This window comes from Condylostylus longicornis, unplaced genomic scaffold, assembly GCF_029603195.1.
Source record: "Condylostylus longicornis isolate FDR11 unplaced genomic scaffold, ASM2960319v2 ptg000226l, whole genome shotgun sequence".
Taxonomy (NCBI): Eukaryota; Metazoa; Arthropoda; class Insecta; order Diptera; family Dolichopodidae; genus Condylostylus; species Condylostylus longicornis.
In genome coordinates, this window is record NW_026578193.1 from 355,272 (window position 1) to 379,825 (window position 24,554).

Here is a 24,554-nt window from a genome sequence, read left to right on the forward strand (position 1 = left end):
TGAGTACCTTAGTTTCATATTAAAAGTCATTATCAATTTAAAAAAAAATATTTACATAATAACAATAAAATTTATGTGTAAAATATTAAATTCCGTCATTTTGACGGATTGGTAGTTTTAGTGATAATTAAATCTTTTTTGTTAGATGCAATTTTCTTGTTAATTAAAATTACTAACGGTAAGTATAATATTAATTACAAAGGTTTCATGTTCTAGCTAACGTGTTTGAAACTAAAAAGAGATTTCAATATTTGTGGCGCCAATATCATAAGAAATAATCAAAATTAAATAACTAATTTCGTTAAAGCGTAAGTATTTTCGTTTATTTGACTAAAATTATTTCGTTAATAAAATTTTTCAAAGGAATACTTTTTTCAACTTTACGGAATATTCCGTTGGGACCCTACTCGCAAAACCCTATCTAATGCCTTTTATCCCAAATCTCTAGCCTTTCTACACTGAAAAAAAAAGTTAATAATATTAATTAAAATGGTGGTAAATTTAATGAAATATACATTATTTTCAGCCGATGAACGCGTTAATTCCGACAATTAATGCAGTTTATACTTTAATAAACTGCGTTCATTAAGTAATTAATAATTCGTTGGCCCAATGAAAAAAATCATAAAAATAAAATTGGCATTTTTGGAAATTAATAAACGAGTTTATAAATGCAATTAACGATTTTAATCAGCGTTTGAAACTTTTCGTTAAATGAGATCTCATTCATAGTTTTTTAAAACATCTCATAAAGAAAAATACTTTATCGTAAAAATATGGATTTCACCGCAAAATAAAAAACAGAAAACACATCATATGATATAGCTTCTCATTTAAAGTAAACATATTTTGTCATATAGACTTCTTACACAAACCAAATATAAACGAAAAACAAAAAGAAGTAATCTGCGAAATTTTTGCAGCGATTTTTTTGTTTTCTTTACATGATTTTTTAAATTATTTTAAAGCGATAAAGCGTTCTCTCATTAGTATACAAAAGAAGAAAATAAAAAGAGTTCTGTTTTGCAACATCGTTTTAATTCGCTTATAAATTTCGCTGTAGAAGTTAAAATGCATAAGAAATATTTTTTTTGATCTAGTGAACATAAAGCTGTTTTTTTTTTTTTTTTAGAGTTTATTTTAGTGGACAAAATCAATATTTTTACAATATAGTATTTCTCTTTATGAGACGTATTTAAAAAATGTAAATGAGATCTCATTTTATAAACTCAGAATTTCACAAGCTGATGAAAGTTTATTAAAAAATCTGATGTGATCAGCACATAACCGTCCGCATTGTGTATTGTCTAGTTAAATGAAAGTGTTACAGAACATTATAAAAATGTCTGTTAAATACTTCTTTCCAATTTTTAGGACATTAGTAAGCTTGTAGTTAACATACTTAGGAAAATGTAAATTTGGCTCTTAGTAGAGTTTCGCTTTGTGCTACCCGAATTCCCTGAAATGCTCGCCAGTTAGTTTCGGTAACAACCAGAACTCAAATATCAAATTTCAAGAAATTCCATCAATTTGTTCTGTGGATATGGTGAAAAATGTAAAATCGGCCCGCAAATCAGTTCTCGAGCCCTGATCTTTCCAATAAAGTTATATGTTCATTGCTTTAATATGAGGAATTCATATATTAAATTTCAATGAAATCGGTTGATTATTTCTCTTTATATACACAAAAGTGTATGTTTGTCCCGTAGTAAACGTCTAGTTGCCGATGCCTGATCTTTCCAAAAAATTTACATGTTCATTGTTTTAATACGGGGAATTCATATATTAAATTTCAATGAAATCGGTTGATTATTTCTCTTTATATACACAAAAATGTATATTTGGCCTGTAGTAAACGCCCAGTTGCTGATGCCTGATTTCTTCCAAAAGTTACGAATTTTTGCGTATGATCGAGCAGAGCTTATATATAAAATTTCAAGTAAATCGGTTGAATATTTTCTTCAAAATGTTCAAAAATGTAAAACAGGCCCGCTAAAAAGTGCAGTTCCCGAGGCCTGATATATACCAAAAGTTGATCGATCCGTGCCATGGTGGAAACAAACTTACATATAAAATTTCATCAAAATCGGTTCAGCCGAACTTGAGTTACACGCGTTCACACACAGACCGACAGACGGACAGACCGACAGACCGGCAGACCGACAGACCGACAGGTTGCTAAAAATAGTTTATTTACACTTCCCTACTATGGAGAAGTACGTTCCCACCGAAAACTCGATATGCAAAATTTGTTGCCATCACATAACCTACCTATTGTTTGCACAATACGGTCGGTAAAAATAGGTATCCATATTTTTAAAATAATGAATATTGGATATTTAAGCTGTAAGCTGTTTTGAAAAACTAAGTTTTAAGCTGTATTAAAATTAATTAAATAATAAGGGTTGAATATGGCATTTCAGTAAATAGAACATAGAACTTATGGATTTTAAGTTTTGTTTTGTATTTTTTCTTTTTTTTTTAAATAAAAAATATGAGTACTCAAAAATATTTATTTTTTTTAAGAAATAAAAAATTAAATATATTGTTTGAAAATGTTTTTACTTTCAAAAAAAAAAAAAATAGGAAATGAAAAAATTTTTAAATATTAATTTTTAAAAAATAAAAAAAAAAATGTTTCGAACATATGTATATAATATACGTATTAGTAATAAAAAATTAAAACCTTTTTTAAATTGAAAATTTCGTATCGGATCATATTTTACTGATTGACTTTCTGACTCTCTTTCTTTTGCATTTTATAAAAAAATTTTTGCAATGGTATCACGCCAACTGAATGAAACATTAAAATCTCTCTTATAATTTCGTCTCAAAATAATAAATACTATTGAAAACAAAAAAAAGAATAAACTTTGGTAATTAGACTACTTATTTCAAAATAAAAAAAATATAAGAAATTTTGCATGAGAAGAAATGAGAAATAAGCAAATTCTTTTTCTCTTTTCACGAGATTTTTTTCTTCTTTTCAATTTTACTTCCCCTACTGTAACAACAATATCAAGTGAGAAAAATGATATATTTTTAACACGGAATACTATTTAAATGGTAAAAAGCTCTTAAAAAATAGAATAAAAAACAATCAAACTGTTTTTCGCTGCGGCTGTATAGTCGCTTCATTATTTTATTTGTGTATTTAATGTCTTTATATCTAACAAGTCCCAATACTCAGAGGGAAACTTGAAAGCACGACCTTATTTTATAGGGGTTTTTTTAAATCGAAGTGGCTATTTTTTGGGAAGAAATATTAAAATAAATTCACACTTATCATAAAGCAGGTAAAATTTAGAAAATATATTTGAAAAATCAAAAAAATATATTAATATTTTCATTGATAATTATTTTAAAATTTTAAAAAAAGCGGAAAAACAACAAGCACAACCTTCGCCTTCAACGTTTTATATGTTACTGAAAGCATTTCATTGTTTTTAATTGAACAGCCTTTTTTTTAATAGGATAAGCTAACTCAAGATATTGGAAGTAACTGTATTGTCAAGTTGAAAGTATAATTAATGAAAGATAATTATTAAATATTGATATGAATACATAGTAAAGAAAAAATTTGAAGAGGGAATTAGAAAATAATATCGAAAATACAATCAAATACTATTTGTTAAATACAAATTTTATATAAACTTCAAAATTTTACCTCTATTTTTATTTGAAAAAATATTAAAAACTTACTATCATTTATATCAATTACCTAAGAAAAAAAAATATTTAAAATGTTTGGAAAAAACAATCATATATTTTTATGACCGGATTTGAATATTTTTTTATTTTTGAAATAAATGGTATTTTACCAAATGACTCAAAAATTCCGACTGTAAAATAACAGGTATTTTAAAATTTTTGTTCTTTATGTAATATTCTTTCCGTTTAGAATTAAGATAAGTCATACATACACATGCAGGGACATTTTATAAATAGATTACTCTTGTTTACCTGCTAATAAAATATGAAAAAAGAGCACAGCAAAATTTTTGAAGCACTCAATATAACATGTTTGAAATAGTTTTAAAATAATTATTTAAAAAAAATTTATTGGAAGTAGGTACATACATATTTATTTTTAATAACTTAAAAACTAACAGAAATTATTTGAAACAATTTTATAAGTAACGTATAAATAACCGAAATGAGATAATTAAAATTGTTGAAATGTGTCAACCTATATTACTTTTAAAATTTTAATCAGTTTATCTGCATTACAATATTATTTTTTCAGTTATTAGTTAATTCATTATTGTCACATACCCAAGATGAATAAGTATATAAGCTTATATTAATATACTTATATAAACATATATTCATATATTTATATAAACATATGCATGTGTGTATTGTATGTATTTATATACAAATGAAAACATATGCATAAAATACAACTCACGCAGCTTATACAGATTACTTATTGAGTAAATTATATAAGTAACTTAAAGAAATGGAACATATTTTATAAATGAATTTTCAAATTTACAATTTTAATAAAATAGCAATTCAGTTTTAAAATCCAAAATCAAATTTGAAATACACATACAGATATGTATGCATACTTACAAGACACATAAACTTAATGAAATCATTTAAGAATTTAAAAGTGCAGAATATGTAAATATACATTAAATTGCCAATTAAAACTATTTTATTTATTAACTAGTTATTTTTGTTGAGTTTATTACGAATCCTTTTAACCAAAACAATATATATACTATAAAAATATAATATTGGAATTTAAAAAGTTGTAATTTAATTTGAAAATTTTGAATTTTAAATTTGACATTTTAAATTTTTACATATGTATCTTCTAGCTCTTACATTAAAATTTGGTTTCTCGAAAATTAATTTTTATTTTTAATATTATTGCAGAATATTCTAAGTTTAATAAATAAAATATCTTAAAAGTAATGTCAGTATCTCTAACAAAATTTTTCAAATAATATTCTATGTCATCGAAATATACAAAAATTTCTCGGAGAGACATAACGTTTTCACCAATTCCAATTATGAAAAGTTGAACATTCAAAGACTTTTCTTTTAAGAAGGGAAGTTTGTCCTCTACTTCACCAACGGATTTTCCAATAAATAGAAAAGCATTTTAAAAAATCTTTTGTAGTATATTTTGTTTTTACTTTTTTTCCGGACTGGCTTAAGTTAACATTTCCCTTAATTGGGATTAAATAAGCATGAAGACACCATAATAACGCAGCACTTTTACTGTCTAAAAAATTAAAAAAAAATTGTTAGTTACAAGCACATCTAAGAAATGATAATATACAAATGCTAAAATTAAACAATTTTGAGAAATGTGAATATTTTCATATACAAAATATGTGTATATAATTAGTTATAAATTATATACAGTTATATACAATTATAATATTATATATTTATACAGAATAATATACACATTGTGCATAATACTTTGCATATGTAACATTAACCTATTTGTACATGAAATGTGCATAAAAAAATATCAATCCGTCAAAGTTTATATCTAATTATATTCACCTCACTTTCCTTTAAACAATTAGTCCTTTTTTCTGCTCCTGTTGAACGTCTCCATTTTTTCAAGTTATGTTCGAATAAAACTTGAATAATTACAATTGGATAATCTTTCATCAGGTTTCAAGGTGATATAATTTAATTGCTTTTAAAACATCGATATAAGTTTTTGTTCTAAAAGTATATATGTGACATTATATGATTATTATTTAATGTTACTTAATATAAAATTAAAGAGAAAATTTTAAAAACTAAATTAAAAAAATAAATTACTTATAATATTATCTTCCGGTTTCCCTCTTTCTTGTCTCCTTCCTTGTCGCCAGTCCTTGATTCTGGGTTCCTTTGATGGCACGTCTACAAGAACATAAGCGATTTTTGCAATGCTATCAGTTGCTGAAGATGATATCTGTTTGTTGACAGTAATGGAATCCGTAACTTTTATTTAAGAGTCTTTGTCCATTTTAGTTTTGACTTTAATCAATAAATATGCTAAAATAAGAAATCAATCAATTAAGTTTTTACAATACTGCAGGATTATGAAAATCTTTTTATTCGTTATATAAGTTATATACATAACGAATGTATAATCATACTTGTAGTTTTTACTTTTTGTTTTTAAATATAAGGTGAGTAAACTGAAAGCAAACTGCATAGTTTAATTTCTTAAATTTACATAATAATATTCTTTGATACGAAGCACACTCTTCCAGTCACATATTTTCATTGAATTCAAAGGCGGTCCAACTAGTTCTTCAACAGATATAGTTAAACATTCTCCAAGTATTTTATCTAAAATACTATAAGCTAACACATTTGGCATATACTCAACAGCAATAAGTTTTTGACAAAATAACAACACCGAAACTAAATTTTACAACATAAAACCGAATTTATAATTAATTCCATCATATGTAACGACACGAAAGCATTTCATATCTTCTACAGGTACTTTAAAAATGTTGCTGATTATGTTGCAGTAACTGCTTGAATATTCCTTAACTTCATAATAACAAAAATTGCTCGAATTCTATTCAGGCTGTGATAAAAAAAGAGTTTTCTAAGTTAAGTGATACTTTTTTGCCAATGTTACACATATATTTTTCCTTGAGGTGATTGCATGACGGTAAATTTTAAAAGAATTTATGTTTTGCTTCATATTTAAAATACCAAAAGTTTCTAAGTGGTCCTGATTTTTTAAAAATGATTGGATAATGCGTCAACATATGATGCTTTAATTTAAGAGTGATCCCATTAACAAATTTAGTGATATTTTGCTGATAATTTCTGTTTATATGTCGTTTAAAACTATATCTAAACCTTGAAAAGCTTGAAAGGAATAACCTTCCATTCATCTATAACGTGAATAAGAATTTTAGTTGAAGAACAAATATATCTTGTTATATTTGAAACAAGTCATTGTTATAAAAATTACTGGTAAATTATTATTTAATCGAAAAAAAAATTATTTGTAAACGAGATAAAATTTATTAGCAAAAGAAATACATATAATATCAAATATAATTTTTTCTAGAAAACTGTACTTACCAGAGAAGTTTCCAGAGTTTAACCAGGGTTAATTTAAAAATTTTCTTTATTAAACTTATTGTTTTACGAAACTAAATAAAAATTTTAATTATACTTCTTAAAAATGAATTATATCTCTAATTATTTTATTATTAATTATATTTCAAAACTTCTTATATTGTTATTTGAAACAAAAAAACTTAGATCACTTCACTTACAAACACCACTTTTCAAAGACAAAGTAAAACTAAACCAAATTATTCAAGAAAAGAGACAATTTTGCAACTCCCGTTAGAAATGAATAAACTTTTTCGTAATATTAATAAAAAGAGTTATTAATTAATAAACAATTCATAAATATTACAAATAAATATTTTCACTTGTCACGCTAGAAATTAATAAAACATTTCATAATATTAATAAAATGTTTTATTAATTGATGAATACTTTTATAAATATTATTAAAGTAATTCATACTTTAATAAAAATTTTAATTAATGCTACGAATTTGATTTATACTTTTATATAAAAAACATCACCTGATCACCAGAGAAACGCACTTTTAAAGATATATCTTCATTTCTAATATTTTTGCGTTTACTTGAAATCATGAAAATTTTTTTAATAATTTTTTTACTTAAGTATTATAAAAAAAACAAAAATAGTTCAAAAAGTTCAAAATTTCCGATTCTTTTATTACAATTGTACAAAATATGGGTTTCAAGTTTAGTTCTGGTTAATTTTTTGTATACTCGTATATGTAAGTATATGGGAATAAATTTTACAATACTTTAAAGGGGAATTTCAAAATTATATCAAATAATTTTTCATATAAAATTTCCCTTTTACTTAATGGAGAGATTTCAATTTGAAACTACGAGTAGAATTTTATACTGATTGTAATTGTTATTGAAAAGTTAGAATTTGGAAATATATACTCTGATAATAATATCATATGTACTAGACACCTTAATAGCGATTAGAATACCTAAGTAATTCTTCTAACTTTCTAATAATGTACTTTTATAAGAACAATTTGTGGTTAAAATTTATTTCCTTAAACATTATAAGCTTATAATGTACGAAACTTTTTTAAAGAACAATAATAGAATTATTTTCAAATAACTTCTTTACTTGTAATACAGTGATAATGATTAACACGACTATCAAATTAATTTTGCAATAGACAGCTGTATAAATTATTATACTTATATTAACAAATTTTTCACTAAATTTGATTGGCAATAAGATTTTAAAAAAACATAAATAAGATGTTTTCTGCTCTTAACTATATTTAGACAATTATTGCCTTTGCACATAACTACTATTTGCTACACGTTTCAACTTAGGTGATATATAAATTCGCAATAACTTCGGCTATAATAATCGTAGCATAACCATATTTTGTGAGAATACAGAACGAGAAATGAAAAATTGAATTATATGCATAACTCATTTTTGTTTTATTTCGAGTTAGGGGGTTTGTGTTTGAAGCAATAAATTTTACATTCACATTTGAATGTACGTATCTAGAATTAACGTTTAGTTAATTATGAAAAATTATTCGTCACACTCGAATAAAAACTGTCAAATATGTTCATGTTCATTCACATACATTAAATCCATTATATAAATTATACAAGATACATTAAATCTATATATATAAATTGTAAAAAACTGGCCCAATGATAACTGCACTTCCTTTGAAAGCCTTTTAAGCAAAGTAAGAGAAACGCAATGAACTCAATGAAAACTTTATTCGAGTGGTTTGACAACAAATTTAAAATTAAAAAACCTAATTTTTTTTTTTAATTTTAAATTTTTATTTGTTTAATTAAAGTTTTAAATATTATTATTTAAACGTACTTGCATTGATAAATTAATTTAATACTATATATATCTATATTTATATAAATATGTATATTTATATATATATATATATATATATATATACATATATATGTATATTTTTTACATTATATATCTACATTACATATATCATGTATAAAACATAAATATATACACATAATTATATTTATATCAGACATTTGTCAAAATCAGTTTAACTGCATTACAGTATTATTTTTTCAGTTATTAGTTAATTCGTTTTTGTCACATACCCAAGATGAATAAGTATATATACAAATTAGTATATAAGCATATATAAATATACTTATATATACATATATTCATATATTTATATAAGCATATGCGTGTATGCTTATATAAATACAACTCACGCAGCTTATACAGATTACTTATTGAGTAAAGTAAATGCATATCTAACTTAAAGAAATGGAACATATTTTATAAATTAATTTTCAAATTTACAATTTTAATAAAATAGCAATTCAGTTTGTAAATTCAAAATTAAATTTGAAATACACATACAGATATTTATGCATACTTACAAGACATATAAACTTAATGAAATCATTTAAGAATTTAAAAGTGCGGAATATGTAAATGTACATATAATTGCCAATTAAAATTATTTTATTTACTAACTAGTTATTTTTGTTGAGTTTATTACGAATCATTTTAACCAAAACTATACATATACTATAAAAATATAATATTGGAATTAAATTTAAAAATTATATATTTAAATTTTTACATATGAAAAATTTTTACATATCTTCTAGCTCTTACTGTTTTGACTCTGGCTTAATTTAGCCAGGGTGTTTCTAAGCTTATAATAATTTTTTGAAAATAGGACACGGAAAATTACTTATACAAATAAAATAAAAAAATGAATTATAATTCGACAACTAATTATATTTAATACCACCAATTTTATGTTCGATCGATTCGACAGTGTTTTTGCGAATGAAAAATTTTAGAATTTAAGACATTGCTAATGTTAATTCAAAAAACAGTAAAATTAAGTTTAAGAGAATTTATAATACAGTAAGAAAAAAATGCAAGAGAAAATAAGAAATTCGAAAATTACAAATTTACATACATGTATACACATACAATCTTACATATAAATTTATTAAAATGAGTTAAACAGTATTAGAATATATTAGAAAAAATGTAAAGTTACAATGAACTGTCGAAATCAATCCAAAAAAATTATAACAAAATAATTATTGCTAAATCAAGTATTAACATGCCGGCGCCTTTGAAAGTTCCTGGGAAAGAAACTTTCAATCAGCCAGTGGAAGTGGTGCTAATGTATGTATTTGTCGCCTAAAGATTTTGTTACGGCATTGAACATCGACAACTCGCACATTATTATCAGAGCCAGGATACAACCTTACAATTTTGCCAATTGCCCAATGTTGTGGAGGTAAGTTGTCATCGCCAATCAAAACCAGTGTACCCATTGTTAAATTACTTGCTTGAGAGGACCATTTATTCCTGCGTTGAAGTGTGGTTAGATATTCCTTAGACCAACGAGACCAGAATTTTTGTTGTAGAAATGCAATACGATGAAAACGTTTTAAAGATGTTATGTTGACGTCTTCGTTACGCAATGGTTCTGGTAATGCGTTTAAAGGTCCACCTGGTGAAATCATAACAGGTCCACAAAAATCGACTCCGCTGACCAAAAAAGCTAGATTTAATTCGACTCGGTACTTAGGTAGGTTACCCATAATTTGTTCTGCCAACTTCGGTCTGAATTTGAAACAGCGTATGCATTTTTGAACGATTTTTGACACAATTGCTCGACCATTCGTAATCCAAAATCGCTGACGCAGAGTTGCTAAGAGAGCTTGAGGTCCAGCATGCAGATTTTGAACATGAAAATGCGATATTAAAATTTTCACAAAATGTTCATCATTTGGCAAGAATATTGGGTGTTTGGCTGAGTGGGTAATATTTGCATTGCTAAGTCATCCTCCTACTTTTAAGAGGGTCACAGAATCTTCTTTTTCTAAAAATGGATTAAAGTTTTTTAATATGCTTTTCGAAGGAATTTCTTTATTATTGTGCAAGTTATTTATTTCCGAGGAAAAATGAATATTTTGAATAATTTCAATTATTTTTAAGAGGGCATAATTTCGCTCATTACGAGATAGTACACCAATATTACGAGAAGTTTTTGTACTTTTGCAATTTTTCGAAAATCTGAAAATGTATGCAAAGATGTTTATAATTTTATTATAATTACTAAATTTTGATATGGTATCATGTAGATAATTATCACATTTTTGACTTGTGAATGAGTTGTGTGTAGCTCGCTTTTCTAAAGTTGTAGATTGAACACTTTTAACCTTTTGCATAGGCCAATAATCGTTGGTTTTTCTCAGGAAGTCTGGACCAATGAACCAAGTTGAATTTATTAATTCTGATACATTTGAACCTCTTGACAAAATGTCAGCTGCATTCGCCTTAGTGTTGACATGCAACCATTTATAATTTTCTGTTAATTGTTGGATTTGCGAGACTCTATTGACAACAAAAACAGTCCATGTAGAAGGATGTGCTGAAATCCATGACAACACAATCTCAGAATCAGACCATAAAAATATTTCATTGATTCCAACGCCTATTATTTGATTTACTTTGTTTATTAAATTAGACAAAAGAAGTGCAGCACACAGCTCGAGACGAGGAATCGATTCAGTCTTTATTGGAGCAATTTTTGACTTAGCAGTTAACAAATTTACATGCATTGTACCATCAGGATCAATACATCTAAGATATATACAACACCCATATGCCTTGGAGCTTGCATCGCAAAAACCGTGTAACTCGACTTGTGCGGTTTTGTTGTACTTAACAAAACGAGGTACTGATAGTTGGTCGAGAAGATGCAATCCCTTTCGGAAATTTTCCCATTCGGTGTGCAATTCTATTGGAATAGACTCATCCCAGTCCAATTTTAGAAGCCAAAGTCTTTGCAGAAATATCTTTGATCTGACGACAACAGGATTTATTAGCCCGATGGGATCGAAAAGTCTTGATAAATCAGATAGCACAGAACGTTTGGTAATTTTGGTTTGTCGGAAAAGTTGCGAATCTATGCAAAATCTAAACTGATCTGTCGCTGGTTGCCAGCATATTCCTAATGTTTTTATAATTGATGAACCATTTATAATTAGAAGATTTTCTTTTTCGGATTCAGGAATACTGTCGAGGAAACGCTTGTTGTTTGAGTACCATTTTTTTAGTTGTATATCTGCTGAGGCTAATATAGTTTCAACTTCGCCTTTTATGTTAGACATTTCTTCAAAAGAATCTGCACCACTTATCAAATCATCTACGTACATGTCTTTCAGTATTTTCTGTGTTCCTTTTGGATACATCTCTGCATTAAGAGTTGCCAAATGAACCAAAGATTTAGTAGCTAAATAAGAAGCTGCAGAAGTACCATAAGTAACAGTTTTAAGCTTGAACGTTTGAATTTCTTCTGAAGAGTTATTTCGCCAGAGTATACATTGGTAATATGCGTCACTTTCATCCAGTAAAAACTGCCTATACATCTTGCAAATATCAGCTTTTAAGCCATACTTGTAAAATCGAAATCTGAGTAGAATTGAATATAAGTCTTCTTGAACTGGAGGACCAATCATAAGGATATCATTTAATGAAAGCCCAGATGTTGTAGCACAACTGCCATCACAGGAAGATAGTATTTGACAAGCCTTTCATCATGTTTGGGAACAAGTTCCATGTAATCTAACCTTAAATACTCTTCCAAAAATTTCGAATATTCTTCCTTAAGATTGGAATTTGAGTTTAATCGCCTTTCCAATGACAGAAAACGTTTTTCGGCAATTTGCCTAGATGAACCAAGCTCAGAGAAATGACGTTTGAATGGTAATTTAACTATTATTTTACCAGAGGATGACCTCTGGACAGTAGATTTGAAAAAACGTTCACATGACAATTCTTCCTCAGTTAGCTTGTTTGAATTAGTTTCGACCGACTCAATTTGCCAAAAGTTTTTTACTAACTCGTGTAAATTAGCATCTGTGTTAACTTCATTATTTTCCAAGGTAGCGACCAGTGAATTGCAATTGATTGATTTGGAATTGGTACCATATTTACCCGAAACTATCCAACCAAAGAGTGTTTTTTGCAATAAAGGCATATCAGAGCCCAATTTAATTTGTCCGACGGACATAATATTAAAAAATACTTCAGCGCCAATCAAAATATCAACATTTTGTTGAATAAAAAATTGTGGATCAGCCAATTCAATATTTCTAGGAATATTCCAATCCCCGATGACTATAGGAGAATCAGGCATAATTCCAGCTATGGATGGTAAGATAAACATGTCTAAAGGGGCAGTGAAATCATTTATTCGAGATTTTATAATGGATTGTGTCGAAAATTTAATTTTTACATTAGTGTTGGCAATTCCACTAATGCCAGTATTTATACGTTGTTTCTTTAGTCCAAGATGGTTAGCCAATCGATCGGTGACGAAATTTAGCTGTGAGCCAGAATCCAATAAAGCTCGGACTGGTTGAAACAACCCGTGGTTATTTTTAATATGTACTACAGCCGTTGCTAAAATTACACTAACGTTTTTAACTGGACTAATGGGTAAATTATTTACTGAAGATACTAGTGCATTTGACGGAGATGATGGATTTAAAGTTACAAAAGATGAAGTTGAAGACTGTTGTACAGATCCATTAGCTGTTGATGATGTGTTATTTGGACCAAAACGATGAAGTAATGTGTGATGTGGGGCGGAGCAAATTCTACACATAGAAGAATTGCATCTTTTTACCGAATGCCCTTTATTCAAGCAGTTTATACAAAGCGCTAAGTTTTTTACCTTTTCAAAGCGAGTTATTACGGGTAATTCAGAAAATGTTTTGCATTTGTAAATGGTGTGACTATTATCATTGCAAATAAGACACGACGACGAATTTCGAGCTCCCGATTGTGATACCGAAAGTGCTGTTGAGTTGTGAGAAAACGATTTGTTTCGAAATTTAGCGGACAGCGAAGAAGATTGTTTGACCTCTTTGCACTCAAGGAACTGGCATCTTTTACTTAGAACCTTCGAGCAATCCTGCCAACTCAATAAATTTGAAAAATCGACGGTTTCTTCCCATTTATTTTGTGACTCAGCATCTAATTTACTCATTACGACATAAATAATCATTGAATTCGCAATGTTCTCACCAGAACCAATAAATAGCATCGAGCTTAAAATAGCGTTAACACTGTCAACCATATTCCTAAGATTTGTTGCAGTGGCCCTCGTTATTTTAGGCAACTGAAATAATTCTCCAATTAGTTCTTGAAACATTAACGTTTTGTTGTTAAATCTATCATTTTTGAGAATTTTTGGATAATTTTCATCCGAAATTCGAAATTCACGAACATCATTTTTGGCAATCCCATCCAATGAGCTCACTAAAATATTACACTTCTCGACAATTTCATAGTTTGTGTTGTTGTGTATGCTCTTATTAAAAATACCGATGAAGTTAGGGTATTCAGAATACTTTCCATCGAATCTAGGCAGTTTAATTTTGTGAAGATTGGTTGCTTGAGTTGATTTTAGTATAAAAGATTGATTAAGTTCAGTAGATTGAGAACCCAAGTCTTGTTTTTTATTAGAAATTAATGAAGTGAGTAAAGATTTGGCAGATATGTACACCTCCTCACATTCCGAACGATAGGTTATGTTGGTATTATCATTTGGCATTAAAGTTTCGTAGCTAGTCTGACACGAAAGTAGTTGCTTAAAATAAGATTCTAGAATCCCAAGCCTACATTCTAACTCAGGTAAGCTGAGCGATTCCTTTTTGTTTTCCACTATATTTTTAATGCGAGTTAGTGAGGATTTGGCACTGGCCCTTTGAGTCTTAAGTTTCTCAATGTCAGCCTCTGCCATTTCGTTTAAATTTAAATATCCAATAACAAAAGAAAATTTCAAAAAAAATAAAAATTAAATTTCTCTTTACAATGTTTAGTGGTACCCAATGCACAATATTACGTCTCAAATATATCAATTAAATATTCAATTTCAATTTTGCTCAAAACCTTTATTAAAAAATTCAAAAAAGTAATTCCAAAAAAAAAAAAAATTTTTTTTATTTCACAGAAAAGCAAAAAAAAATTTCAGTTTTTCGCTTTTCGGATATACACCGTAACAATTTCTATTTATCTTCTTTATATGGTAGGTAGGTATTTTGTGTGACGATAATGTAAAGAAAAAAAACCAAAATAAAATTGCTTATGTCATGTATCAAAAAAAATAATTATTGCTTGATATATCTCTTAACTGCTATAAACGAAAATCTTGCGTGAAATAAATCCAATCAACGAAATGTTATTGCTGTTACAACATCAAAAAATATTTATTGCTTGATATATCTCATAACCATGGCTTGATATATTCATTATCTCGATATTTTCATACTTGATAAATAATTACTGCTTGATATATCTCACAACTTCTATAAACGAAAATATTGCGTGAAATAAATCCAATCGACGAAATGTTATTGCTGCTACAACAAATATAATTTGGGAATATATCATGCAACCCTATGTCGTGATATATACAGGCCCTTGCAAGCATTTATTTCCGCAACACAAAAAAATTAAAACTTTTAATAACTAGGTAGGTATAATTATGTGGTATGTACGTAATATTTCAAATGCAATAAGTAGATATCTGTATATTTATGTGGTATGTATGTATGTAACACCTCAAATATTATAAGTAGGTGCGTATATATTTCAATATGTTAAATATTAACAAATTTCGTTGTGTTCAAAAAAAAAATATGTGTATATAATGTAAATGCATGTGATAAATAAGTAATATAGCTACTATGTTGAAGCTTGGAATTTTGTAGTTGATTTTTGATATAAACTAAATATACGTATTAAATTTACGTAGAAGTTGAAAAAATCCAAATTATGTTTTGTTGTGATATGCAAATTTTCTCATTAAATTAAATTAAAATTATCATCAAATTAAGCAAAGATATCACAAATGTAAATATTCTTTAAACACCAAATTCCAAACTCTTCAATGTACATATATATAAATTGAAAATGTTACCGACTTATAAGTTTCTGCATACTGCCGCGATTACTTGCAATTCAGTTAAAGATGTTCCACCTGGTTTCACAGCGCGCCTTGTGTCCTTGTGTATTTTTTTTTTTTTAACAAAATATCTCGGTAGAACCTCCAATGTTTTGACTCTGGCTTAATTTAGCCAGGGTGTTTCTAAGCTTATAATAATTTTTTGAAAATAGGACACGGAAAATTACTTATACAAATAAAATAAAAAAATGAATTATAATTCGACAACTAATTATATTTAATACCACCAATTTTATGTTCGATCGATTCGACAGTGTTTTTGCGAATGAAAAATTTTAGAATTTAAGACATTGCTAATGTTAATTCAAAAAACAGTAAAATGTCAGTATCTGTAACAAAAGTAATGTCAGTATCTCTAACAAAATTTTTGAAATAATATTGTATGTCATCGAAATATACAAAAACTTCTCGGAGAGACGTTTTCACCAAATGCAATTATGAAAGTTTGAACGTTCAATGACTTTTGTTTTAAGAAGAGAAGTTGGTCCTCTACTTCACCAACGGATTTTCCAATAAATAGAAAAGCATCTTCTTTTATAGTATATTTTGTTATTACTTTTTTTCTGGACTGGCTTAAGTTAACATTTCCCTTAATTGGGATTAAATAAGCATGAAGACACCATAATAACGCAGCATTTTTACTGTTTAAAAAATTAAAAAAAAAATATAAATAACAGGCACATCTTAGAAATGATAATATTCAAATGCTAAAATTAAACAATTTTGAGAAACGTGAATGTTTTCATATACAATGCAAAGTATGTGTATATAATTAGTTATAAATTATATACAATAATATTTAACATATATGTAACATTAATCTATTTCTACATGAAATATACATGAAAAAATATCAATCCGTCCAAGTTTATATCTAATTATATTTACCTCACTTTCATTTAAACAATTAGTAATTTTTTCTGCTCCTATTGAACGTCTCCATTCTTTCAAGTTATGTTCGGATAAAACTTGAATGCCAATTGGATAATCTTTTATCAGGTTTCTAGGTGTTATAATTTAATTACTTTTAAAACATCGGTATAAGTTTTTGTTCTAAAAATATATATGCGACATTATATGATTATTATTTAATGTTACTTAATATAAAATAAAAAAGAAAATTTTAAAAACTAAATTAAAAAAATAAATTACTTATAATATTATCTTCCGGTTTCCCTCTTTCTTGTCTCCTTCCTTGTCGCCAGTCCTTGATTCTGGGTTAAATCCTTTGATGGCACGTCTACAAGAATATAAGCAATTTTTGCAATGCTATCAGTTGCTGAAGATGATATCTGTTTGTTGACAGTAATGGAATCCGTAACTTTTATTTAAGAGTCTTTGTCCATTTTAGTTTTGACTTTAATCAATAAATATGCTAAAATAAGAAATCAATCAATTAAGTTTTTACAATACTGCAGGATTATGAAAATCTTTTTATTCGTTATATAAGTTATATACATAACGAATGTATAATCATACTTGTAGTTTTTACTTTTTGTTTTTAAATATAAGGTGAGTAAACTGAAAGTAAACTGCATAGTTTAATTGCTCAAATTTGCATATAAATATTCTTTGATACGAAGCACACTCTTTCAGTCACATACTTTCATTGAATTCAAAGGCGGTCCAACTATTCAACAAATATAGTTAAACATTCTCCAAGTATTTCATCTAAAATACTATAAGCTAACACATTTGGCATATTTTCAACAGCAATAAGTTTTTGACAAAATAACAACACCGACGACTTTTTTAATACAACAACATCTAAAATTAAATAAAATTCATAATCTTTCCTAAATTTTACAACATACAACCCAATTTTATAATTAATTCCATCATATGTAACCACGAAAGCATTTCATATCTTCTGCAGGTACTTTTAAAATGTTGCTGATTATGTTACAGTAATTGCTTGAATATTCCTTAACTTCATGATAACAAAAATTGCTCGAATTCTATTCAGGCTGTAATAAAAAAAGAGTTTGCTAAGTTAAGTTGATACTTTTTTGCCAATGTTACATATATATTTTTCCTTGCGGTGATTGCATGACGGTAAATTTTAAAAGAATGATGTTTTGCTTCATATTTAAAGTACCAAAAGTTTCTAAGTGGTCCTGATTTTTAAAAATGATTGGATAATGCGTCAACATATGATGCTTTAATTTAAGAGTGATCCCATTAACAAATTTAGTGATATTTTGCTGATAATTTCTGTTTATATGTCGTTTAAAACTATATCTAAACCTTGAAAAGCTTGAAAGGAATAACCTTCCATTCATCTATAACGTGAATAAGAATTTTAGTTGAAGAACAAATATATCTTGTTATATTTGAAACAAGTCATTGTTATAAAAAGTACTGGTAAATTATTATTTAATCGAAAAAAAAACTATTTGTAAACGAGATAAAATTTACTAGCAAAAGAAATATAATATCAAATATAATTTTTTCTAGAAAACTGTACTTACCAGAGAAGTTTCCAGAGTTGAACCAGGGGTAATTTAAAAATTTTCTTTATTAAACTTATTGTTTTACGAAACTAAATAAAAATTTAAATTATACTTCTTAAAAACAAATTACATCTGTAATTATTTAATTATTAATATTTCAAAACTTCTTATATTGTTATTTGAAACAAAAAAAGTTAGATCACTTCACTTACAAACACCACTTTTCAAAGACAAAGTAAAACTAAACCAAATTATTCAAGAAAAAAGACAATTTTGCGACTCCCGTTAGAAGTGGATAAACTTTTTCGTAATATTAATAAAAAGAGTTATTAATTAATAAACAATTCATAAATATTACAAATAAAAAATATTTTCACTTGTCCCGCTAGAAATTAATAAAACATTTCATAATATTAATAAAAACTTTTATTAATTGATGAATAGTTTTATAAATATTACTAAAGTAATTCATACTTTAATAAAAATTTTAATTAATGTTACGAATTTGATTTATACTTTTATATAAAAAACATCACCTGATCACCAGAGAGACGCCACTTTTTAAGATATATCTTTGTTTCTAATATTTTTGTGTTTACTTGAAATCTTGAAAATTTTTTAAGTAATTTTTTTACTTATGTTATTATAAAAAAAAAATAGAAATAGCTTTAACCAATTTTTGAATTAATTAGCAAAAGTTCATAATTTCCAATTCTGTTATTACAATTGTACAAAATATGGGTTTCAAGTTTAGTTCTGATTAATTTTTTGTATATATATGGGAATAAACTTTACAATGCTTTAAAGGGGAATTTCAAAATTATTTCAAATAATTTTTCATATAAAATTTCCCTTTTACTTAATGGAAAGATTTCAATTTAAAACTGCGAGTAGAATTTTGTACTGATTGAAATTGTTATTGCAAAGTTAGAATTTGGAAATATATGTTCTGATAATAATATCATATGTACTACACGCTTGAATAGCGATTAGAATACCAAGTAATTCTTTTTAACTTTTTAGTAATGTACTTTTATAAGAAAAATTTGTGTTTAAAATTTATTTCCTTAAACATTATAAGCTTATAATGTACAAATATTTTTTAAAGAACAATAATATAATTATTTTCAAATAAGTTCTTTACTTGTAATACAGTGATAATGATTAACGCACGACAATCAAATTAATTTTGCAATAATAGTCTAACTCGACAGCTGTGTTAATTCTTATATATTAATGGATTCGTCTCTAATTTTGATTGCTAATAAGATGTCAAAAAACATAAATAAGATGTTTTCTGCTCTTAACTATATTAAGACAATTATTGCCTTTCCACAAAACTACTGTTTGTTACACATTTCGACTTAGGTGATATATTATATCGCAATAACTTCGGCTATAATAATCGTAGCATAACCATATTTTGTGCGAATACAGAAAGGGAAATGAAAAATTGAATGATATACATAACTCACTTTTGTTTTATTTCGAGTTAGGTGGTTTGTGTTTGAAGCAGTAAATTTTACATTTACATTTGAATGTACGTATCTAGAATTATCGTTTAGTTAATTATAAAAAATTATTCAGAACACTCGAATAAAAACTGTCAAATATGTTCATGTTCATTCACACGTTCAGACATGTTCATGAATGAAGAATTGATATATTACATTTATGTATAAACCTGTCCAATAATAGCTGCACTTCCTTTTTTAAAACTTTTTTCAAAGTAACTTAAGCAAGCTGTCGGTTTTAACTTTGTACATTCAGTTTACTTCCATAAGAAACAGCGGAATTGATTTCAGCTCTCAGAGCTTTTAGAGTAAATTAGTAGGCAATGATTAGGACATTATCTTAACTCTCGTTAGCTTTACAATAACCAACGAGAAAAAAAAACATCATTATGATTTTTTTGGCAATTTTGTGGTAGTTAGTTTTGTTTTTGTCGGAAAACGTATTAATCGGTTTATAAAATTATGTATACTTTCATTAATATTATTAATCCGTTTTAGGTTAAATTTTAAGAAAAAATAATAATATTAATGAACAAATTAATTAATAATATTAAAAATATTGGCCAAATATTTATTAACGTGATTAATTATCTCAATGAACTATTTGTTAAAGGTTTTTTAATCAAATTTTTTTAATAAACAGATTTTAATAATATTGATGAAAAATTAATTGTGCCAATGTACAAATTTTTAATTAACGCAGTTAATAAATACTATGTACTTTTTTTTTTCAGTGCAGGTATGAAAGTGTTTCAGATATTATTTTCGAAAATGTAAATTTTTATGTATGAATTTATTAATGAGTAAAATAATAAATATGTTTGTGTATAGAAATATAGAAATTTATCTTTAAAATAAAACCTTTTAAAAATTAACTTGAAAAAAAAAGGACGTCTTTGTATGCACCTTTATTAAACATTCAATTTCACCTGTGTAATTATGAGTACTTGGACTCTCCTTATCAAAACATAGAGTCGCCTGAAAGAATTATTCTATTTTCTTCGTGTTTTAGAAACAAGAAGAATTAATTGTGGACAGGAAGATGCTCCGCAGGTTTTGCTATTATGATTTTCTAAAACCGCTGTAAGAAATTTCGAAAAGTTCTTATTTTCTCCATATATTTCCTCATATATACAAATAAACCTTTATTAGTTCAGAACAAAAAAAAAGAGCTTTAGTTAAATTTAAAGTTTATTCGTTGTAACGAAAATAAAGGGCGATAATTAATTTTCAAAAATGCAATAAAGCAAATAAAAGCTTTCTAATTTTACTCTGCTGCTAATTCGCAAACGTAGTATTTTGTTATTCTCTAAAGTTTATGCAACAAAACAAAAAATATGATTTCGTTTATGAGAAAACGACTTAAAAACGTAAAATTTTTCTACTTTTTTTAATAAATTATACTCCTCTCCATTAATAGCCAAATAATGGCTTTTAGAGCCAACTTTACCTTCTATATCTCAGAAAGAGCTTCATTATGAACCTATAGACTCAGTCATATTTGCCTGATGATTAACTTTTCTATTTTCTAAAGGTTAGTGTCCTCAAAAATCTAGGGTATTTCTGAATAACATTATATTTTTGAATATCATGTTATTCAGAAATACATGTTATTCAATGTTTGTCAATATTCAAAAATGTTGAAAATAGTAACGGTGTCGGTTAAATTTACAACTTTAAAAGAGTTATCAATTACTCATTAGAATCTTTTCCGAAAAGTTCAATAGATATCAAGTTCCAATATATGTACTCATAAATTGGTTTTATCATTTGAAAACACTTAAAAATTATAACGGAAGAAATATGCATAGAGTTTTTTATACCTTGCACTAGTCATGGGCAATGCACTAGTCATGGGCCAGAACGAACTATTTTCTTTCACTGACTGATTATAAGGACTCGTTCAATCGCTCATTTCGTTCATTTGTCTTCTGTACATATAATTACATGTTTTTTGGTTATAATTATATGGATATACGTATTTATGGTAAATTTTGAAGAAAAGAATATGTAATGGGTTTTGCAAATTAGCAATAAGTTTAGAACCACAAAATGTCTACTTATATAAACCAAAAAGTTTAAAACGTAGTTTTAAAACTTTTACTTGAAAACTTTTACTTAAAAAATTACAAAACATTATAAATAATTTCTTAAATTTCAAAAAATAACAATTTTAAACCATTTAAGCTTAAATTTATTATTTATAAGAAATTTATAGAATAAAAATAATTGTAATTATCTTTATTTTTAATCCTCGAAAAAAACTGAATTTCTTTTCTAATTTTTTTAAACTTTTGTTTAATTTTCTTTAACCTTTTATCCTTAATGGGTTAGAATGTGAACTTATAATGATTAATTTTTTTTTAGTTTTTTCTTTTATTTAAAATATTTAGTAAAAAAGCGATCATAATTATTATCATTTTTTAAATATTTTTTGCATAAAATTGAAGGGTAGCCCAGTTTAATACATCCTATTTTTTTATTTCACCCAGCTTTCAATTTGAATCAACTAGTCCAATCTTTCAATTTTCTTATTTAGGTAGATTTTTGATTTGGGCACTTTTATTTGTATAAAATAAAATTTCAATTACGTTCGTTTTTATTTGTATTGAATTTAGTATATTGTTCAATTTTACTTGTATTGTATTCATATTGACAATTGATTCGGTCACTTTTTTGTGTATAATATTTAATTTATTTTCCTTCTCGTTCGCTTTTATCAATGTTCCATGTTGGAGTATATCGTTCGTTTTTATAAGTATTGCATCAAAGTATATCTACAATAAGTAGTTCGACTCTCCGTTTACATCACACTAATGCAATCACTCACCAATATTCGTATACAAAAAATTCCCTTAGTTAAAAGAGTTAACCAGTGTACCTTCTTATTTTCATTTTGATACACAAAAGAATTTTATGGAGAGGAAAAAAGTACGCAATAGATGTCAATCTGTTTTTTTATAATGTATTTTGAAAGGCGACACTTTATTATTTGCTTGTATATAAAGTATAGGGAAAAATATTAAGAATTTTAAAAGCGACACAATAATTTCTGTAATTCATTCCAGTACAAGGTGGCAAAAAATGTGTATTATATTATAAAAGCGAAGAAGAAAAAAAGTGTTTAAAAAAATTATTATAATTTTTACAAATAATAAAAATAAATTTTGAAAAGATGTAATAGTAAAAAAAAATTTAAATAGTTGTGAAAAAAATATTTTTTTTATAAAAACTGGTAAACATTATTTGAAGTGTTTGGGATGAAAAAAAGCCGACACGAAAATTTCATTTGTTGCCCAAAGATGTGAAGAGGTAAATATGTACTTTTGAAAATATTTTAAATATTTAGTGTTAGGCATTTGTAATTAATAACTAAAATAAATAAATTATCTTTAAATTTTTTATTTTCATTTCAATCTTAATAAATTTAGAACATATTTCCCATAAATAATGTATTTCCCATATATAATATATAATTTAATATATTAGTAAGCTTATAGTTAACATACCTAGAAAAATGTAAATTTGGCTCTTAGTAGAGTTTCGCTTTGTGCTACCCGAATTCCCTGAAATGCTCGCCAGTTAGTTTCGGTAACAACTAGAACTCAAATATCAAATTTCAAGAAATTCCATCAATTCGTTCCGTAGATATGGTGAAAAATGTAAAATCGGCCCGCAGATCAGTTTTCGAGCCCTGATCTTTCCAAAAAATTTACATGTTCATTGTTTTAATGCGAGGAATTCATATATTAAATTTCACTGAAATCGGTTGATTATTTCTCTTTATATATACAAAAATGTGTATTTGGCCCGTAGTAAATGTCTAGTTGCCGATGCCTGATTTTTTCCAAAACATAGAAATTTTCGCGGACGGTGGAGCTGAGCCTATATATAAAATTTCAAGTAAATCGGTTGAATATTTTCTTCAAAATGTTCAAAAATGTAAAACAGGCCCGCTAAAAAGTGCAGTTCCCGAGGCCTGATATATACCAAAAGTTGATCAATCCGTGCCACGGTGGAAATAAACTTACATATAAAATTTCATCAAAATCGGTTCAGCAGAACTTGAGATACACGTGTGCACACACAGACCGACAGACCGACAGGTTGCTAAAAATAGTTTATTTACACTTCCCTACTATGGAGAAGTACGTTCCCGCCGAAAACTCAATATGCAAAATTTATTGCCATCACATAACCTACCTATTGTTTACACAATACGGTCGGTAATAACAAAATTTTTACCTAACTTAATTTAATTTTATTTTAGTTCAATGTTTTTGATACACTCGTTTGTTTACAATATTTTGTTTCTTTCTTGCCTACACAACTCTTATTACCATCTATTTCTACAAAAAAATGGAATATTTTAAGAATTTGGAAGCAAGATGCAAACGAAAACTAACGGAATGGAACGAGTCGAAATACTTATTAGTAGATATACTTTGGTATTGCATATGCGTTATTTCGTATGTCGTTCAATTTTATTTGTATTGT

General features: G+C 26.7%; 1 protein-coding gene and 1 long non-coding RNA gene across 2 annotated transcripts in view; one reads left to right on the forward strand and one right to left on the reverse strand.

Annotated features, from left to right (window-relative positions):
* LOC129616492 (sushi, von Willebrand factor type A, EGF and pentraxin domain-containing protein 1) overlaps window positions 1-24,554 on the forward strand; it is a 44,686-nt gene that overhangs the window by 10,723 nt on the left and 9,409 nt on the right. The gene's annotated exons all lie outside the window — the stretch shown is intronic.
* On the reverse strand, window positions 4,890-5,905 carry LOC129616493 (uncharacterized). The gene is made up of 3 exons (XR_008697556.1): window positions 5,797-5,905; window positions 5,530-5,697; window positions 4,890-5,239 (listed from the first exon to the last, which is right to left on the reverse strand). It is a non-coding gene; the product is annotated as an uncharacterized LOC129616493 (long non-coding RNA).